Consider the following 20,018-nt stretch of genomic DNA (forward strand, 5'->3'; position numbering starts at 1 on the left):
TGGACTTTCCTGCCAACCTTAATAATCTATGATTACAAATTGTTTGCTCTTTTTAGGGAGTCAGCAGAATATTTCAAATATTCATTATTGATCCCTCAATACGTATTGCCTTCAAAATAATTAATTTCATGATATAATGTTTTCGGAAAATGGAATTGTTCTTGAAAAAGCGTAGATATGCAATTTTTTGAATAAATTTAGAGGGAATAAATCGATTAACAGTAAAATCAGTTGATGGAAATAAATTGTGATTAAGGATTAAATTAATAATAATAATAATTAAAGAAAAATTGCAATATCTGAACTTCAGTCAATTGATAAACCTCACTCATATCGTTTGTTTTTCGGCCTTGGTTCAAACCAAGACATTTTTGTATAATATACATATTGGTTTATTACACGCTCTCGTTTATATTTTGAGCGCATCGAAAGGTAGTTTGACGTGGAACACGCACGTTAATACAGGCAAAAGTTGGTCGTTGTGCGCACAATTTATGACTTTATATGTACTAAATTGCGTTTCCTTCGCCGTTTATGAATAGGCTTTTCCTAAAAGGCAAGGGGCATCTTGTTTAAAAAGTCCCCGCGCACGTGCATATTAACCAGATAAACGTCACGCATTCCGCGGCGGGTGTTGGATTATTAGGATATAAAGTCTTCTAGAGGTTATGTTTAGCGGCTGCGCTAGTAATTTTGGTATGATCCGATGCTGATAGAATTGAACTGCTCAAGTGAGCTGCTATTGGACCTTTTACCCAAAATTCCTCTCGTTTTCGGAAAGGCAAAGTTCACCTAATCCACTATTTGTTGGACTTAATAACGGCCAATGTTAGTGCTGGCAGATGTTCAATTACAACAAGAAACAAATGATTGAATTAATTTTGGATAATTTAGGAATATTATCAGCCGATTGAAAATCAATTATAAATAACGGAGTTGTTTTGGTGATTTCCACCAACGTTTTGAGCGTTTAGTATAATTAAATAAAATGAACTAAAGTTTAAGATAATGTACCGTCAGTTAAAAGCAATATCTAATCCATTTAGATGAATTAGTAGTTAACGACAAATTATCTCTTCCTGGCGAATAATTTCAAATGAAGCCTGATGTTAAGGTATATTCGTGATTAAACGATACAAATGGAAAGAAATTATTTCATCATATCAAACGTTACTTTATTTGGAGAACTGTATTTGTATCTATTAAGTAGTTATAAAGTTTGCCCATCTCTGATTGAGCATGTTGAAAATTCAAATTCGAGTTCCGGCGACGATGGTTTCAATTTGCGAACGGCTGTTGGTCTGCCTTTTACCCACAAACAATAACAAGATGCTAGTGAATTCTTATGGGTTCTCTTGCCAAAACTATGCGAAGAAATGGAAACTTGTGACTCTAACGCTCTTCAAGAACTATTATGGACAAAGTCGCATATCGTTACCAAATGCCCGAACTGTCACCTTCGTTCTGGAAACATTATCCAAAGCTGCATATTCACTCTTCCTTTGCCCCAAACCTCGCTACAATTGATTGGAAACTATTAATCGAAAGGATGAGACCAGCAATGATGGCATGCGGAACTTGTAAATACAGTGAAATTAATGAACGTGATGTATGGATTTCTGCCAGTAAGTACGTATTTCTGTGGTTTCCAAGAGATACTGTAGTAAATGGTCACCCTATTAAGATTTTAACCAAAATATCGGGATTCGAAAATCAGATAGTGGTTTTAAACCACAGCGTTTACAAAACTAGGGGCGTTATCATTCACAAAGGTACATCTTTAAACCAAGGTCACTATCTGAATTTTATTCGAAAAGATAACAGCTGGTACGACATTAGTGATACAAAAATCACCAATCGTGACAGATTCGTCAGTAACTTGACTGATGTCTCAATCATCCTTCTGGAGAAAGTCTGTCCTTTTTAAAGAGAACCCAGCCTAACTAGCGTTGTTAAGGGTGATCACTAAAAAATGGTAAATTAAGGAAACAGGAAATTTGCCCTTAAATATACGGGGATATTGGTGTAAAATGTAAGCGGCAAAAAATTAAATTGCACGGAAAAAACTTGGAAGAAATTGTGGGTAAAAAAAATTGGAAGAAATTGTAGGGGGAAAAAACTAGAAGAAATTGTAGGGGGAAAAAACTAGGAGGAAATTGAAGGGGGAAAAATAGCAAGTAATTGTTGCAAAATAAACGAAAAGTACATAAATAAATTATCATTCAAAATCTCCTTTCAAATGCAAAGTAGAAACTTCATTATAATTTCATATAATTTAGAGGATCGAGCCCGTAATTAAGTAACATCGCTTGCGATTCCCACTTCCCCTGATTCAATCAATTTTCTTCTACTGGAATATCCTCTAGTTTTCCGATGATTTTGAGGGGGGGGGGTTATTTCCTTTGCCTTTGAGACAACGTGAATAACACGTGTTTAAGGCCATACTTCTTCATATCCGTTAAAACGATACTATGGCTATAATCTTCGAAACACTTCTTCCTATACAAAACTCTCCTTCTGACCGCTTCTATCTCCTTTTCCTCTCTCTTGAAGCTCATTTAACACGTGCTCAAAAATATAAAGACATCTTCCAGCTTTCCTACTCATGAAGAATTTCCTCAATAATTCTCATTGATATATGTATAGAGTGTACAAGAGAAATAAACATTTTTATCCTACATTTCAAATCGAGGGGTCACTTGAATAATAAGGTGTACAGAACCGAAGAAATCGATTACTTGATTACTAGAATTCTTAGAAAATCATTAGTAATCACATTAATTTTTGTGTGTAATCAAAGGTAATCAGAAATCTCCTATAATCACTGGAAATCTCGTGAAACCTTGAGAAAATCAGAAACCATTACATGATTTACTAGTAATATTTTGTAACCAACTCGGTAATCACACCTTTGGTGAAATAATCACAGATAATCAATCGAGGAATTCGAAAATCCAAAAGAAAAATCATAATCAGTTGAAATAGAAATAATCACTGCATTAATCGAAATTCATGAAGAACCCAGCGGTATTCACGGCATTCACAAAAATATCAACGGGATTCATTGGAATTCAAACAGGAATCGCGAGTAATCAGCGGCAATTACGGGAAATCATTGTAAAGATTATGGAAGTAACCGAAAATAATCGTAATCACAGAAATCAAGGAATTCTATCGGCAATCATCAGAATTCACATAAAATTAAAAAATCAGTAGTCAGGTGTAAATATTTTGTCGGATGACTAGACCCTCGTTTCAAATACTGTCATTTTTAAACTTACTTCATAAATAAAGTACAACATTATATGCTTATCGAAATCTTTTTTATTGGATATAAGTTAAATATAATTAACGATACTCCAGTACCTCTTTAATCTATTAGAAATAGATCAACCCCTAATTAACGACGGTAAAAAAAACTTTAAAATTTTCAGATTTTAAATAAATTAAGACTGAAGGGACAGATATTATAAAAAACGTCTTGATTTGGACCAAGGCCGAAAAAACAAACGATATGTGCGAGGTTTATCAATTGACTGAAATTCAGATATTGCAATTTTTTTTAAATTATTTTTATTCCTTTAATCCTTAATCAATATTTAATTCAATCAACTGATTTTACTGTTAATCGATCTATTCCCTCTAAATTAATTTAAAAAATTACATATCTACGCTTTTTCAAGAATAATCCCAATTTCCGAAAACATTTTATCATGAAATTAATTATTTTGAAGGGATTTCGTGTCAATGATCACTAACTTGTAAGCACCTTGACGGACATAGTCTTAATTGTTGCTGGCTTGACAAATTTGTAAGTTGCTGAGAAGACTGATGTTCAAGAAAATATGATAAATGACTTATTTTGCTAAAATTAATTTATAAACTAATGTCGTCTTGTTAAGACAAAGCAACAACGTTTATCCGGTGTCGTTTCTTTTAGTAGGTGCCTCCCTGTAGCACTGGAAAAATATGATATCGGCTGATATAACCATAGGTTCGTGTAAAAATTACATAAAAATAAATACTTCTCAGTACCAATGACTTGTTATATTCATTTCCTGCGGAAATAATGTGGTTAAACACATCATACCTTACCACTATTGCCAAGTAACACTTCACTCCGACCCCCCCCCTTCCTCAATTTTCCCAATATATATTAAATTTTGCAATCACCAGAGGTTCCAGTGTCGAAACCTTTTCACATTAGTAAACGGTACATGACTTTCCAGACCTAACCTTAATAACCTAACACTATAAAAAATTCATGTACATAAATGTTTATGGTTAATAATAATAATAATAACGGCTTTTATTTCGGAGAAATCCTTTCAGATAAAATCTGGTTTACAAAGGTGTCCTTATAATTTAAATTAACTCAAAACTAAAATAGAATAAAAATACATTTAAGTTTTTAAAAATTTAGTTAACTCTTTTTTAAATAGGGTTATCGATTCAATGTTTTTTAGATATTGGGGCAGCTTGTTCCATAAGGTTATACCGCGAAATTTTGCACTTTTTTTTCTTAATGTTGTTTGAAGGTCTTCTACGTGGAAATTATTGTTGCTGGATCTAGTTGAATGGTTATGCATTTCCGTTTGTTTAGTAAAGAAGTCGTTCATATAGGCCGGAGTTTTCCCCTTATTGATCTGATACATTAATTTCAGGAGATTAGTTTTATAGATTTCTGTTAGTGATGACCAACCCAATTCATTGCGGGATTCTGTTGCGGAGGAGCGCTTTTTCTTTTTTGCCGTAAAGCGAGAGCCATTGTTTTGTACAACTTGTAGTTGGTTTAATTTAGTCAAATTTGCTGAGTTATAAAAAATGTCACCGTATGTCATTATCGGCTGGATCAGGGCCTTGTATAGTAAATTGAGAGTGTCTGTATCCAGTGACGTATGAAGAGGACGTAAGACTCCCATCCTTCCATTTACTTTTTTGATTATGTAATCAATGTTTGGGCTCCATGAAAGAGTATCATCTATTAAGATACCCAAATATTTATATTGAGAGACTCGTTTGATGAGTGTATTTGACAATATTTTACAGCACCCTGAATCCAAGGATCTTCCATTGGGACAGAATATCATAAATTCAGTCTTATTTTCATTAAGAGTAAGGTTTCTACTATTAAGCGCTTCTTTTAGTAGCTTCACTTCTTTGCTCATGATAGACATCAGTACAGCTATGCTTGTTGCCGAGTTTATGAGGGCCGCGTCATCTGCATATTCATTTGATATGCTGTGCTCAAGTTTTTGATTTACGTCACTAGTGTACGTGTTGAAAAGCATTGGACCGAGAATGCTACCTTGGGGGACTCCTTTGGTTACATTACACGGCTCAGAATTTTCTCCATTGATGGTAACTACTTGACTCCTATCGGAAAGATACGACTGAAACCATCGCAGAGACTCCTCCGATAAGTTTTTACTTTTAAGAATATATAAAAGGACATTATGGTCCACCGTGTCAAACGCTTTACTAAGGTCGGCAAAAACTACTCCCACGTAGTGTCCATTACTAAGCCGATAGATTATGGTTTCTAATAAATAAAAGATGCTAGTTATCGTTGAATGGCCTGGGCGAAATCCAGATTGAAGTTTATATAGTAGGTTATTTCTCGTATAGAAGTCATATAGTTGTACCAGTGCAAAATGTTCAATACATTTCGAGAGACATGGTAGTACAGACACAGGCCTATAGTTCCCCATATCAGTGTGGTCTCCTTTTTTATATATAGGAACCACTTTGGCTTTCTTCCACGACTCAGGAAACTTGGAGGTCGCAAAAGAGGAGTTAATTATCTTTGTCAGAAACGGTGCGATTATCCCGGCCAGTGCTCTGATTAGCTTAGATGGTATAAGGTCTACGCCGGTAGCCTTGTTTGGATCAAGTTTTCTTAGGTAGTGAAAGACTGATTCTTCAGTTATGTTATGGAATGAAAAACACTCATTACTGACTTTTTTTACTGGTGTGACAGGAGTGAGCCGAGTCGTTGTAGGTATTGTGGTGAAAAATGCATTAAATTCAGAGGCGATATCCTTCGGGTTCGTAATCATTTGTCCTTTTTTCCGAATTCCATCAATCTTTCGCAGTTTAGTTTTTAGGAAGGGTTTTAAAGTTTTCCATGCTTGTGCTGTCCCAGTTTCGTTAATATTTATATTATTCTGGAAGTAGTATCGTTTTCCTAGTCGGATCTTCTCGTTTACCAAGTTCCTATATGCTTTATATTGAGTAAAGTAATATCTTTGTCCCGGGATTCGACTCTTCCGGAGATATACGTCGCGTTGATGCATAAGATATTTTGCTTCTTTAGTCAACCAGGGTGGGTCGGATGTGCTAATCCTTCTCATTACTTTCGGAGCATGTATATTCAGTGCATTGACAATTGTAGAATTAAGCAGGGCCACATCAGTGTCTATATCAGCAGCATCCCATGTTTCGGTCCTAAGGCTATGTCTGATATCTTCTATGAATAAGTCTATATTCATTTTGCGATAATTTCGCACACTGCAGATTCGCTTCTCAACCTTTGGACATCTTCTTTTCCTCACAAGCAGAGTCATGTCATGGTCAGAAATGCCCAGTGGAATATTTGTTACTAGTGATATTTTCAGTGGATCATTCGTATATATATGATCAACCAGCGTGCTGCTTGTTAGTGTTATTCTTGTTGGGTGTACAACTAGTTGTTGAAAGCCAAAGGTAGAGGTCTTGAGGTTTCGGCAGTTCGTGGTATTTGGTGTGAGTAGGTTTGTATTAAAATCACCGAGAAAGATAATTTCCCGATTTCGATTGTCTTGCGATAGCATCTGTAGTTGTGCCTTTAGATCCTGGTAGGATGCCTTATGGTTTCCACACGGGGGAAGATAGCAAACGCCTATTAAGAGTCGCTTACAGTTTCTTTCCTCAAGGGTTATCCATAGAGCCTCCAGGTTTGAGTCTACGGTTTCATCATCAGTTGCAATATTTTCTACAGATATATTTAGTCCTTCTTTAATATATATGCCAACACCCCCGCCTCGTTTATTTGTCCTGTCCTTTCTAACAAATATGTAGCCGGGAATCTCAGTAACTTTATCGGGAATATTTTCTTTCAACCAGGTCTCGGATAGTCCAAGTATGTCCAAGGAGAATTCTTTCAGGAGAAATACTACATCAATAATGTGGAGAGATAGGCTTCTGATATTTAAATGGGCTATTTTGAGCCCTTTAAGTAATGATATATTAAGTGCTGGATTGTCTGCCTCTTGCCTGTGATTATCACATATAGTTTGTGGACCATCATCCACCACTGCCATGTAGTTTGGGAGTCAAACTTCATCGAAACGGGGCCCAGTTTGAGCACTACGTTTTTTGTCATGGAATCTCTGTATTCGGTATGGTACAGGCCAGTTTTCCAGTTTAAGGATAATGTCATCCTGTCGTTTCGTACATTCAATTACATAGGCTTGAGACCATGTATTTTCTTGTGGATACAAAGCAACATTACAGTGTGAAATACCCAGAGTTTTTAGATAGTCTATTACTTGATTAGAGCTTATTTCAGTAGGACAATTTGATAGAAAATATTTAAACTTAATTTGGTTGCATAGGGGTCTCGCATTTTCATCAGTATTTTCCCCCCACACTTTGTTTGGTGGACCCTGATGCACATATTCTAGTTTATGGCATGACATTCCGCATGGCCATAGTGAAGCTGTTAACACTTTCTCACTTGGTGTAGTTGTGCGAAGGATGAAGCATTTAGTCAGTTTCTCTGTATTGAGTGATTTCCATGTAGGTCTTATTGCCGAAGTATCTATACCGGCTCCATCTAGGTAATTCTGTAGTAGTTCGACCGTAGTTGTAGATAGACAGTTTCCAATAAAGAAATCATGACTCGTACATGCCACTTTAAGAGGGCACATCTCCAGCTGGTTACCCATCATTTTACCCATTCTATTTTTATAGGCCGAGGGTTTTTTAGTTTGTTTATGTGTATCTTGGGGTTTATCAAAATCGTTACGATTCCTATCGATAAGTTGATTCCTGTCGATAAGTTGATTCGATTTAGAATTTACTGCCACTTCCGTATATGACCTTTTTACAAAGGTGTTATTGATCCTAGGTATTTTATCGGTTTCCATTCCCCCTATGGTAGGTTTATAACTTGGATGCATGAATGGGGTTTCAGCGGGGATTGCCACGGCCCCCGGGTAAGGGTATGCTATTTGCTTGGGAGCAGTTTGATTAAGTTTTTCCTCGCAAGTGTTCTTAAGGACCTGTAGTTCTTCTTTTAGTGTATTAACTTCTATTGTAGCGTTCTTAAGTTCCTCCGCATGTTGCTTTAAGGCAGCGGATAGTTCCGAAGTAACTTTCATGTTTTCCTTTAATGTCTTCTTCATAGCTTTGTTGTCACTTGTAAGAGTATCAATCGTTGCCATTACAGTCTGCCGTTCATCCTGCCAGTTTGATTCAGATTCTGTTAATGTTTTTAGTTCCGGTAATAAAGTCTTTACGTCAATAAGTGTTTCCAAACAGGAGGTACATATCCAAAATGATCCAGCGATGGTTTTAGCCAACCCAATACATTTAAAATGAAACCATTTGTCACAGAAGCCACAGTGAATCATGTCACCATACTTTTCCCCATTGCCGTTAAATTTACACTCACTTAAGCAGTGCTTCGTCATAATGATAATAAAAATAATTAGCGGTAGTAATAACCTTGTAAATAGTAATACATTTAGGGTTTAAATCAATGCTAAATTAAAAATACCGACTTGTCGTTAAGCCTAGGCTTAGGTGTCGCCGTGTCGGAGCTAAAAAATACAGCACCCAACAAGGTTAACTATGGCTTGACACTTGCTAGCGCCGAAGGACCGATCACTTAGTGTAATCGGTGTACATTTGTTAGTATGTACACCATTTGGAAATTACATACAGAGAAACTTAACTGGGGTCTTCACTCTCTCGCCTAGAAGCACTGCTATAGGCAGTGCGAGTTGGCTGGCCTCCCGCGGCCCGCCTGTAGTGAACTTTGACACCGTCTGGCGATGACCCCAATGGTGGACTAGCCTCTGTGTGCTTTCCGAAATGGTCGCTACGTCTTATAAAATGATTACGCGTAACACGTAACCAGTCCACAAGTAGCGCCAGCAATGTAGTAAGGGGTAATGACATTTCAAATGTAGATTGACCAAGAAGCTCAGAAGTACGGAGAGTGAAATTGCAGTGCAATTTTTCCTTCATAGAGGTGACAAAAGAAGTGTAGCATTTTGATATACGAAATTATATGTATAAATTCGCGCAACAACCTGGTATGGCATCCACTATTAAATATTCACATTTTCCTTTCGAATTATGTTAAAGTTCGCTTGCTCTTTTTAGACAATCTGTAGATCATTCAATATTAATCCTCCTACACGTACTCCCTTCAAAATAATTAATTTCATGATAAAATGTTTTCGGAAAATGGAATTATTCTTGAAAAAGCGTAGATATGTGATTTTTTAAATTAATTTAGAGGGAATAGATCGATTAACAGTAAAATCAGTTGATTGAATTAAATATTAAGGATTAAAGGAATAAAAATAATTAAAAAAAATTGCAATATCTGAACTTCAGTCAAATGATTAACCTCACACATATCGTTTGTTTTTTCGGCCTTGGTCCAAATCAAGACGTTTTTTTATAATTCATGAGGCTCTCGGCCCTTTAGAAGAGAGACTAGAAGCCAAAAAAATGAAAATAAAAGTAGTTACTTGAACTATAGAGTGTAAGCGGGCCAAGTTAAGTACATAATCTTCAGTCTTTAGAAGCCCAAAGGCTATTATTATTAAAAGACCTCGAAAAGAACCAGATAGATATTGAAAAAATGAAAGAGGAAATCAATAACATGGAAATGTCAATTCAAATTAAAAAAGATAATGAAAATGCAGCGATATAATGAGAGGGACCATTCACGAAAACTTCAGTTCTAACGTTAAAGAACTGTGCAAATCAGTCCCTTTGCTAAACCATCTCAAAGAAAAACTGAATGTTCGAACGTATGAAGAAGCATTGCAAATAGTTTTCGCGAGCGTTGGTAAGTTAAAATTCATCCTCATTGTGAAGAAAACCTATATGCATTAGAGACTGGAATTTACATTTTTCTAGAACTGAAACAAAAAGCAAAGACCAGGAAGGCGAATCGGAGTTGCAGACTGGATCAACCATGGGCCAGGGGAATTTTTCAGACCCAGACTTAGTTTCTCCAAACACAGAAGAAGCATCTTCAAACCCAGACTTAGTTTCTCCAAACCCAGAAGAACCATCTTCAAACCCAGACCTAGTTTCTCCAAACCCACAAGAAACATCTACAAACCCAGAAAAAAGGATCTACAAACCCAAACGGAGATTCTTCAAACCCAGACGGAGCTTCTTCAAACCAGGATGGAGTTTCTTCAAATCAAGACGGAAATGAACAAGATATTATCTTGGAGGGGAGTGAAGAAACACCAAGAAGAGATATTGTGAATGAAGCGGTAATGTCCATTTCCTGTAAGTTACCGATTTACAGATTTATTAGTTGTCGTGAAACGGGGATATTTTAAGTTTCAAAGGTACGTATTAATATTTTTATCTGTTTTAGTTGAAGAAGTTCTAATAGACGAAACGTACCAAACTTCCGAAGGTAATCTACCAATAGACTAATATCAAAAAGTTAATCGATGGGGATCGCAGCAGAACCAAGGGAGATCAATAATGGAATCTAAATAAACGCTTTTTACGTCCAGAAGTTTGACCCATGAAATATTTTCCTTTTTAGCCATGTGGAAGGCCATTTGCTCACGATATGGGTGCCCATGTGCTTTCCACGTAGGTGAAAATATTTGTTTTCTGGCTGGTTCATTTTCAGTTTTGATAAGTTTCTAAGCACGTGGAAAGCACATAGTCACCCACATGGCGAGCACATGCCCTGCCAGATGGGGAAAAAGGAAAACATTTTTCTTTTGCGCGTGGACATGGATCAAGCTTCTGGACGTAAAAAGCGCCTTATTTCGATTCCATTATTAAAGGGCGCCACCGGAGGCTTTGAGGCGCGTTAGCTTCGCAGGAAGTAAATGAAAGTCCGCCGTTTGTGCGTGCAAGCCTAGGGGTCCGCAACGCCTCTGGTGGTGCCCTTAATCTTCCTTGGAAGAACACTATAGAGAGAAAAGATCTTCAGCTTTCATACACTGATCTGCCGTTTGAAGTTTGAGTATACTAACAAATGTGAACATCTTGTGCAGATCCGAAAACATACAAGGATGAAAATCCCGAAGAAACTGAGCCAATAATAAAAAAAAGAAAAAAGGAACGTATGAGGAAAAATCTCTCCCAGCTGTTTGAGGATATTTAAAGCAAAAGTATATAATGCTCAAAAATCGAAAAAAAGGTTATGTTATGTGAGAAGTAAGAAATGAAAAAATGAGCGGAAAGGTTATTAAAAATGTATAAACATTGAATACCGTTATTTTATGAAACTATTGTAAGGAAAAAAACTAAAAAAAAATGTTATGAAAGGTTATGGATTGATTTTGCCTTCGCATAGCTCGAATCTGGCTTACATTTTCAGCGCTCATGATGTTAACTGCCAGCCTATGTGGAAGTGGGGGTGCTTGCGTGGAAAGGGGGTAGTAAATGGCGTGGGACGTTCTTGGAGTACCTAAAATTCTTAAAGTACAGTTTGGATACCGTTATATACAGGGTGTTTCGGAGAAGTCTGGCACAAATTAACAGGCGTGTTCTTCGGGTCAAAAGAAGTCAAAAATGTTCTATGAACTTTTGGGTGAAAGCCCCCCGTTTCAGAGTTATGTACTCTCCAAAGTTGGCCTTAAAACAATGGAATTTTGCCGATATGTGGAACTGGTATTATGCCTTTGGACAAATTGTTTTCTAATTTACCATAAGCTTATGTACGAAGAAATTAACAGCTAGTGAAGTGGTTTAAAGGGCCGCTAACATTATTCGTTCTCGTATTAATAACGTTTTTACAAAAATATTAATCCCAAACAAATTTATTGCACCTTAAACGCCAGTTACTTGTTTAATTAGACTTTTTGTTTTATGTTCCTTCGGTTACAAAACATCAGCATTTACAAAAATTGTTCAAAATGACCTCCTTCAACGTTTAAGCAAACTTGCGCGCGTCTTTTAAACGACTCGCGAACACGTTCGAAGATTCCTGGCGTGTTGCGGATGTTATCACACCCATCAATTATTCTTGGTCTTAAGTCCTGGACATCTCGAACTTCACTACGGTACACCAAGTCTTTCAAATGGCCCCACAGGAAAAAATCACATGGGTTGAGATCCGGCGATCTTGCTGGCCAATCAATAGCTCCGCCTCGACCTATCCACCTCAAAGGGAATTCGACATCAAGATGCTGTCTTACTCGAAGGCTAAAGTGTGGCGGTGCCCCATCGTGCATGAACCACATTCTTTGTCGGAGGTCCAACGGTACGTCTTCGAGAAGGTCTGGTAAATTGTCCTGCAAAAATCTCAAGTATGCCTCCCCATTTAACCTTGGTTGCATAAAAAAGGGTCCAATTAACCAATCGCCTACAATTCCGCACCACACGTTCAAACTAAACTGCACCTGATGTGCCCTTACGCGTGTCGCGTGTGGGGTTCTTTGGCTCCACTCGTGCTGGTTGTGCAAATTAATTACACCGCCACGCGAAAAATTGGCTTCGTCAGAGACCAGCAAAATACGTGGAAAGTCCAAGTCTATTACTTGTGCCAAAAACCACTGGCAGAAAGCTACTCTTCTTGGACAGTCACCTTCGTTTAAAGCTTGTACTTTTTGTAAATGGTATGGGTGGAACTGGTGTCCACGAAGGATTTTCCAAACGAGTACATGATTTACACCTAATTGGCGGCCAATGATCCTGGTGCTGGTTGTAGGATCTTCCTCAAAAATAGTTAGTACATTGTCTTCAATGTCCTCGGGTACAATCTGCGGGCGAACTTCAGGGCCTGACGGTTGTAGCTTACCGGTTTCTCTCAAACGTCTGTCAACAGCACTAAACGTTTGCCGATTCGGAACTTGTCGTTCAGGAAAGTGCTCCTGGTACAAGCGCCGAGCTTCAACCCCATTGCCTTGAGCCAATCCGTACATCAGATGCATATCTGAATACTCTGCATTCGTGAAGTAGACCATTATTTGTTTTAGAGAAGCTACCAAATTCGCATTTAAAAAGTAAAGCACATTAAATTCGATTTTCCTTTACTCAAGCTTAAGTAGTTGTGATTCTTAAAAAAACATTCCGATTGTTTTATCCAACGCAGCGTAATTTGTTTTTTAATTTCACTACTTAAGCTTGAGTAAAGGTCAATCGAATTTAATGTGCTTTACTTTTTAAATGCGAATTTGGTAGCTTCTCTAAAACAAATAATGGTCTACTTCACGAATGCAGAGTATTCAGATATGCATCTGATGTACGGATTGGCTCAAGGCAATGGGGTTGAAGCTCGGCGCTTGTACCAGGAGCACTTTCCTGAACGACAAGTTCCGAATCGGCAAACGTTTAGTGCTGTTGACAGACGTTTGAGAGAAACCGGTAAGCTACAACCGTCAGGCCCTGAAGTTCGCCCGCAGATTGTACCCGAGGACATTGAAGACAATGTACTAACTATTTTTGAGGAAGATCCTACAACCAGCACCAGGATCATTGGCCGCCAATTAGGTGTAAATCATGTACTCGTTTGGAAAATCCTTCGTGGACACCAGTTCCACCCATACCATTTACAAAAAGTACAAGCTTTAAACGAAGGTGACTGTCCAAGAAGAGTAGCTTTCTGCCAGTGGTTTTTGGCACAAGTAATAGACTTGGACTTTCCACGTATTTTGCTGGTCTCTGACGAAGCCAATTTTTCGCGTGGCGGTGTAATTAATTTGCACAACCAGCACGAGTGGAGCCAAAGAACCCCACACGCGACACGCGTAAGGGCACATCAGGTGCAGTTTAGTTTGAACGTGTGGTGCGGAATTGTAGGCGATTGGTTAATTGGACCCTTTTTTATGCAACCAAGGTTAAATGGGGAGGCATACTTGAGATTTTTGCAGGACAATTTACCAGACCTTCTCGAAGACGTACCGTTGGACCTCCGACAAAGAATGTGGTTCATGCACGATGGGGCACCGCCACACTTTAGCCTTCGAGTAAGACAGCATCTTGATGTCGAATTCCCTTTGAGGTGGATAGGTCGAGGCGGAGCTATTGATTGGCCAGCAAGATCGCCGGATCTCAACCCATGTGATTTTTTCCTGTGGGGCCATTTGAAAGACTTGGTGTACCGTAGTGAAGTTCGAGATGTCCAGGACTTAAGACAAAGAATAATTGATGGGTGTGATAACATCCGCAACACGCCAGGAATCTTCGAACGTGTTCGCGAGTCGTTTAAAAGACGCGCGCAAGTTTGCTTAAACGTTGAAGGAGGTCATTTTGAACAATTTTTGTAAATGCTGATGTTTTGTAACCGAAGGAACATAAAACAAAAAGTCTAATTAAACAAGTAACTGGCGTTTAAGGTGCAATAAATTTGTTTGGGATTAATATTTTTGTAAAAACGTTATTAATACGAGAACGAATAATGTTAGCGGCCCTTTAAACCACTTCACTAGCTGTTAATTTCTTCGTACATAAGCTTATGGTAAATTAGAAAACAATTTGTCCAAAGGCATAATACCAGTTCCACATATCGGCAAAATTCCATTGTTTTAAGGCCAACTTTGGAGAGTACATAACTCTGAAACGGGGGGCTTTCACCCAAAAGTTCATAGAACATTTTTGACTTCTTTTGACCCGAAGAACACGCCTGTTAATTTGTGCCAGACTTCTCCGAAACACCCTGTATATTGGATATACTTAGCAAAGCTTAAAATACATAAAGGTGTTGCGGTTTGGATTGCGTGATTTTTAAATGTTAAGAACAGTTTCTGTTGCATCTTAGAGCTAACGTACACTACACATTCTTCTCAAATTTGGCTATATCATTATCACCCTGTATACATTCTTTCAGACTGTCACTAGCACCTTATATGCATTCTTCTATAACTTTTCTGCATCTTAGGCTCCCTCATTATTCTTCTATAAATGGGCATATCATAAACGTCGGGTATATATTACCGTGGTTGGAAGTGTTGTGGGGAATTCTTACATTCTTATGCAATTGGGCTATATCATAAGAACACTGTATAGATTCTTTCTTAACTGGGCTTTATCAAAAACACCCTGTATAACTGGACGGTTTGGGTACATCACACAAACTGTATATGTTCTTCTCTAATTTTGCTGCCTATTAATATTGAAGAAGTGTCTCAATAGGGTAAGGTAATGTAAATTAAAATATTTCCGCCTCTTAAAAACATAAAAGTTTACTGTACGGGGTGTACAATTCTTAGTGTGAAGTTTGAATACCGTTTGAGTAGTTAGGAAAGACTAAAATACACAAATACGGTTGCGGTAGCGTTTTAGTGGCTTAGAGTGTGTCAAATTTTAAATGTAGTAAGTACAGTTTATCTTGCATTTTACCGCCAAGAAGTACCTGAAATTCTTATGAATACCGTTTGAGCAGTTAGGAAAGATTAAAATAGGCAAATACGATTGGGGTAGTGTTTAAGCGGCTTAGAGAGCGTTTTAAATGTAGTATGCAAGTATATTTTAGCGCCTAAGACTACTTGAAATTATCAAACTATAGTTTGAATACATGTTCTTCTATTTTTTGGCTATAGATAGTTTTCACACGTGGAGGATTATACCTTTTACACCAGGAGGTGAGGCTATCTGGAGGACAAAATAGCCTGCATTTTTGTCCTCCTGGTGTAAAAGGTATAATTCTCCACGTGTGAAAGCTATCTATATCATTACCACAATGTATACAGTCTTTCAGCCTGGGCTGCAACACAAACACCACGTACGCATTCTTCTATAACTTTACTGCATCTTTAACTTTCTTCGATAGCTGAACTCTATCTTAAACACCCGGTTACCGTGGTTGGAAGTGGGGTGACACATTTTACATTCATATATAAGAACTCTGTACACATTGTTCCTTAAATGGGCCTTATCACAAACACCCTGTACACATTATTCTCTATTTTTGTGCATAGTTAACACCCTACATTAATTCTAATGTAATTTTGTCTAATTTTAAATATACTTTTTCTATATTTGCACCCTGTATGCATTCTTTCATAGCAGGGCTGCACAACAAACACCTGTATGCATTATATAATTCATAAAACTCGGTGTTAACTTGCTTGCACCTCGGTTATCTTATCGTCTTATCTTATTTTCTTTAAAAATTGGCATTTTATGGCAAAGCTTGTTAGAAGCACACGTGGCGTCCGATCCTTCGCCTACTATCCTAAATATAGTTTATAATTTTTATAGAGAACTTTCAGTTGGGGGAGGAGCTAAGATTCTTGGGATAGTTTACACGGCCATACTGGTGGGTTGAGTGCAGGAGGAAACTGGAACCCACCATTATGAGTGCCGAAACCGTGGTACGACCTATGACTGCGTGACGTACTACGTCTAGTTTGTCGACGTTATGGAGCTATTTCAGTTGATGAGGGAGGGAACGTCACGGGTTTGCCTCCAATACACCCTTTCGACGGGAAAAGTTCCCCCCGTTAGTAACCCTTAGTATCGGGAGATACAGTGCCGTGTTTGCGCACTCTCAGATCCAAAACACCTGCAGCGGTGGCGCTAAAAAGCGAGATGGAAGGCAGAGTTTTACCCCCGCGCCTTTCCCTCTTAGACTCGTCGAAAGGGTGTATAAACAGTACCCACTTTCACCCTCCCTCCCCGAGGGCCGTAGAAGAACACAAAGTTAAATTTCCCCGGCAAAATGGCGCCAGTGCGAGAGCTAGTGAAATCCCGCTCCAAAACTATCAATTCCCCCGCGAGTTGAAATAGCTCTATAGGCTAGTGGTGGTTCAAAAGGGAGTAGACCGTGCACCCCTCCCTCTTGGCACGCTTTTGTAAGAGGGAATACTGTTCGCGCTCGGTTGGGGGATGACATTGACTTTAGAGATAGAAGGATATGACGTTGGCATACGTAGAACTGCCATTACTATACAGACCGAATAGACCATTTCTGAAATCACATAGAGAGAAACCAACATACTGGGCGGAGGCCGAAATTGGGATATTCCTCACGCCTTAATGCAACGCCTGATGGAGCCCTAGTTCATTAAGCATGGGAATGATCCAACTCCCACTGCCTCTAGCGGGGGCTTCTTTTTGAAAGGGAGAATGTGTTTGTTTGTCCGCAAGTAATTTTAAAATGGTATATAGGAGTTAAGCTCTTAATTTTTCGTCTTTTATTATATAACAGTTGGTATATTAAGTTATAATAGTGTACGGTTTTTTTTAAGGCGTGATTTTGGATTTGGAACTTCTTTGACTATGCTATTCTCGTGTTCCATTTGTGTTAACCCTGAAGTTAAGAAGTTATCCTATTAATCATGGCTTAAGCATTTGTTAGTGCTTCACGCACACGAACCTAATCGATATTTTAAATGCGCATTTGCTTCGTGCACTTGCGTATTTAAAAAATATGTGTCACTAAGAAGCCACGTTTATCGAAACCATATTGGGAAAAATAGCGAAATAATAAAAGAATGTTTAGTGAACAATGACAATTCTAGCCCTCTTTATTTAGAATTACAGGCCCATGAGCAACAGGATAGTGAAGAATTAGTTAAAAATGATTTGAAAATACATGCCCTTGAAAGGAGTGCTGCTTTATTGATGCTAGGAATGCGCGAGAAACATAAAATTCCAAATTCAGTTGCCGCTAGCATATCAAATAGTTTCACCAGCTTATTAGAGCAATCACTTGAGGTTTCTTTTAACTTATTACCAAAGGATGGTGAAAACAGTGAAACTAGTCGAAATTTTCACGTGAAAAATATTTCTACTGGAGTAACGTCCATCATTAAGACGGAATACAGATTAAACGCATATTGCAGAGATAAACTGAATCTTGCAGAACCTGTCGATTACACCCTTGGAACTAGAAAAGTCAATAATATGATTTTTAGGGATACCCTCAGCTATGTTCCTGTTATAGAAATTCTTAAGCATCTAATAGCTCATGATGACGTCTGGAATGAGTATTTGAAGGCGACAGATAAGAACGAAAAATATATGGTGGATTATCACGACGGTTCTATTTGTCAAAGTCACCCATTGTTTGGATCGGACGAAAATATATTGAGAATACATTTGTTTTTGGATGAGGTGGAAGTTGTTAACCCACTTGGGTCTAAGAGAGGGAAGCACAAAATTTGTTTGATTTACTACGCAATTGGAAATTTTGGCCCCTCTTACCGAAGCAAATTAAGCAGTATAAATTTAGCCATGGTTATTAAATACCCAATCTTGAACAAATATGGTTATAGCAAATGTTTAAAGCCTTTACGGGAAGATCTGGAGACCTTGCAAACTCAAGGCTTTCAAACAAGAAATAGAACAATTAAAGGGGCACTGGCTACCATTTCGGGAGACAACTGCGAAAATACGGACAACATTTCAACGTACGGTGTGAAAAGCTCTTCCCTATTTGCAAGTAACAAAATCCCTGTCCCCAGATATAATGCACGATTTCTATGAGGGTGTCGTGCCAAGAGTTTTAAAATTATGTATAAGACACATGATAAATGAAAATTATATTACTTTGGATGATATAAATTCAAAACTAGAAAGTTTTCCTTTGGGAAAACTAAACGTTAAAAATCGAAGCACTCTTATAACAAGGGCCGTTCTTTCCGGAAAAGGAACCCTTGTTGGCACAGCTTCGAAAAAAAAAATGTCTTTTAACATTTTTCCCGCTTATGTTCGGTTCTTACATTCCAAGTTACGACAAACATTGGATTTTATTACTGACGTTAGTCGAAATTGGAGAAATTATCTTAGCCCCTGTAGTTAAAAGAGAATGGCTTCCATATTTGTATGATTTAATATATGATTTTAACCATATGTTTAAGGAAATTCCAAATTCTCGTTTTACCCCAAAAGGACATTATTTCATCCATTACCCGCGTTTAATGTACGAATTTGGGCCCCTAATTCGGCTTTGGTGTATGCGCTTTGAAGCCAAGCACCAATATTTTAAGGAAATAGCTTCAATTTCGAGAAATTTCAGGAATATATGTTCTACTGTTTCCAAACGTCACCAATTACTTCAGTGCTGGGAAAGAAGCGGAGATCTAGGATTTGAAGATGACTCTTTTGTTACGCCCATTAAGCTCCAACTTTCCAACCTCCCAAGTGGCTTAAAAACACAATTAAGCATTTTTATGGGATGTTTATTTGACCCCAAAGAAAGCCAAATTGCTTCTGCCATACGTACTAAGTCAGTTACGTACAAAGCAGGATATATATTTTGCCTGCACGTAAACAGCGATGACCTCCCAGCATTTGCTAAAATATACTATATAGTAGAAATTGGCATAAAGTGGTATATATGTTGTAGACCATTACTTATAACAGATTTCATTACACATTACCATTGTTATTGCGTGGAAGAAACTAAAGATTGGTGTTTTTTCTCACCGGGTGAAGAAATCGACAGCTTTCCCTTAGAACTGATAATTATAAAATTGATAATAAAACTGTTGTACCTTTGAATCACAAGTTCTGTAGCCGGAGCTAAAGCACTTCGTTTTCCGATTTTACTTTTAAGTCATTTTATACATTTGAACTTTGTTTTTATGATGTTAGATTAATTAATAAAAGTTTCGGAAAGAATATTCCACGACCTTGACCCTAATTTTAAATTCACCAAATCAAAAGTGTATATAATAAAAGGTATTATTCAGGGTAGTGAACACGTCTAAACTCTATAGGTTTAAATATGGAAATGGGTGGAAAGGTCTTAAGCGATAATTTTTATTCACCCATGCAAGAGTTTAAAATTAATACTTTGAATTTTATTTACTTTAGATGGCAACAAACCTATTTAAATATCATGTCACGTGCAAAGAGGATAAATTAAC

The sequence above is a fragment of the Phalangium opilio genome, unplaced genomic scaffold (genome assembly GCF_054372755.1).
Source record: "Phalangium opilio isolate 3A_F unplaced genomic scaffold, DU_Popi_V2 ptg000082l_1, whole genome shotgun sequence".
Classification (NCBI taxonomy): Eukaryota; Metazoa; Arthropoda; class Arachnida; order Opiliones; family Phalangiidae; genus Phalangium; species Phalangium opilio.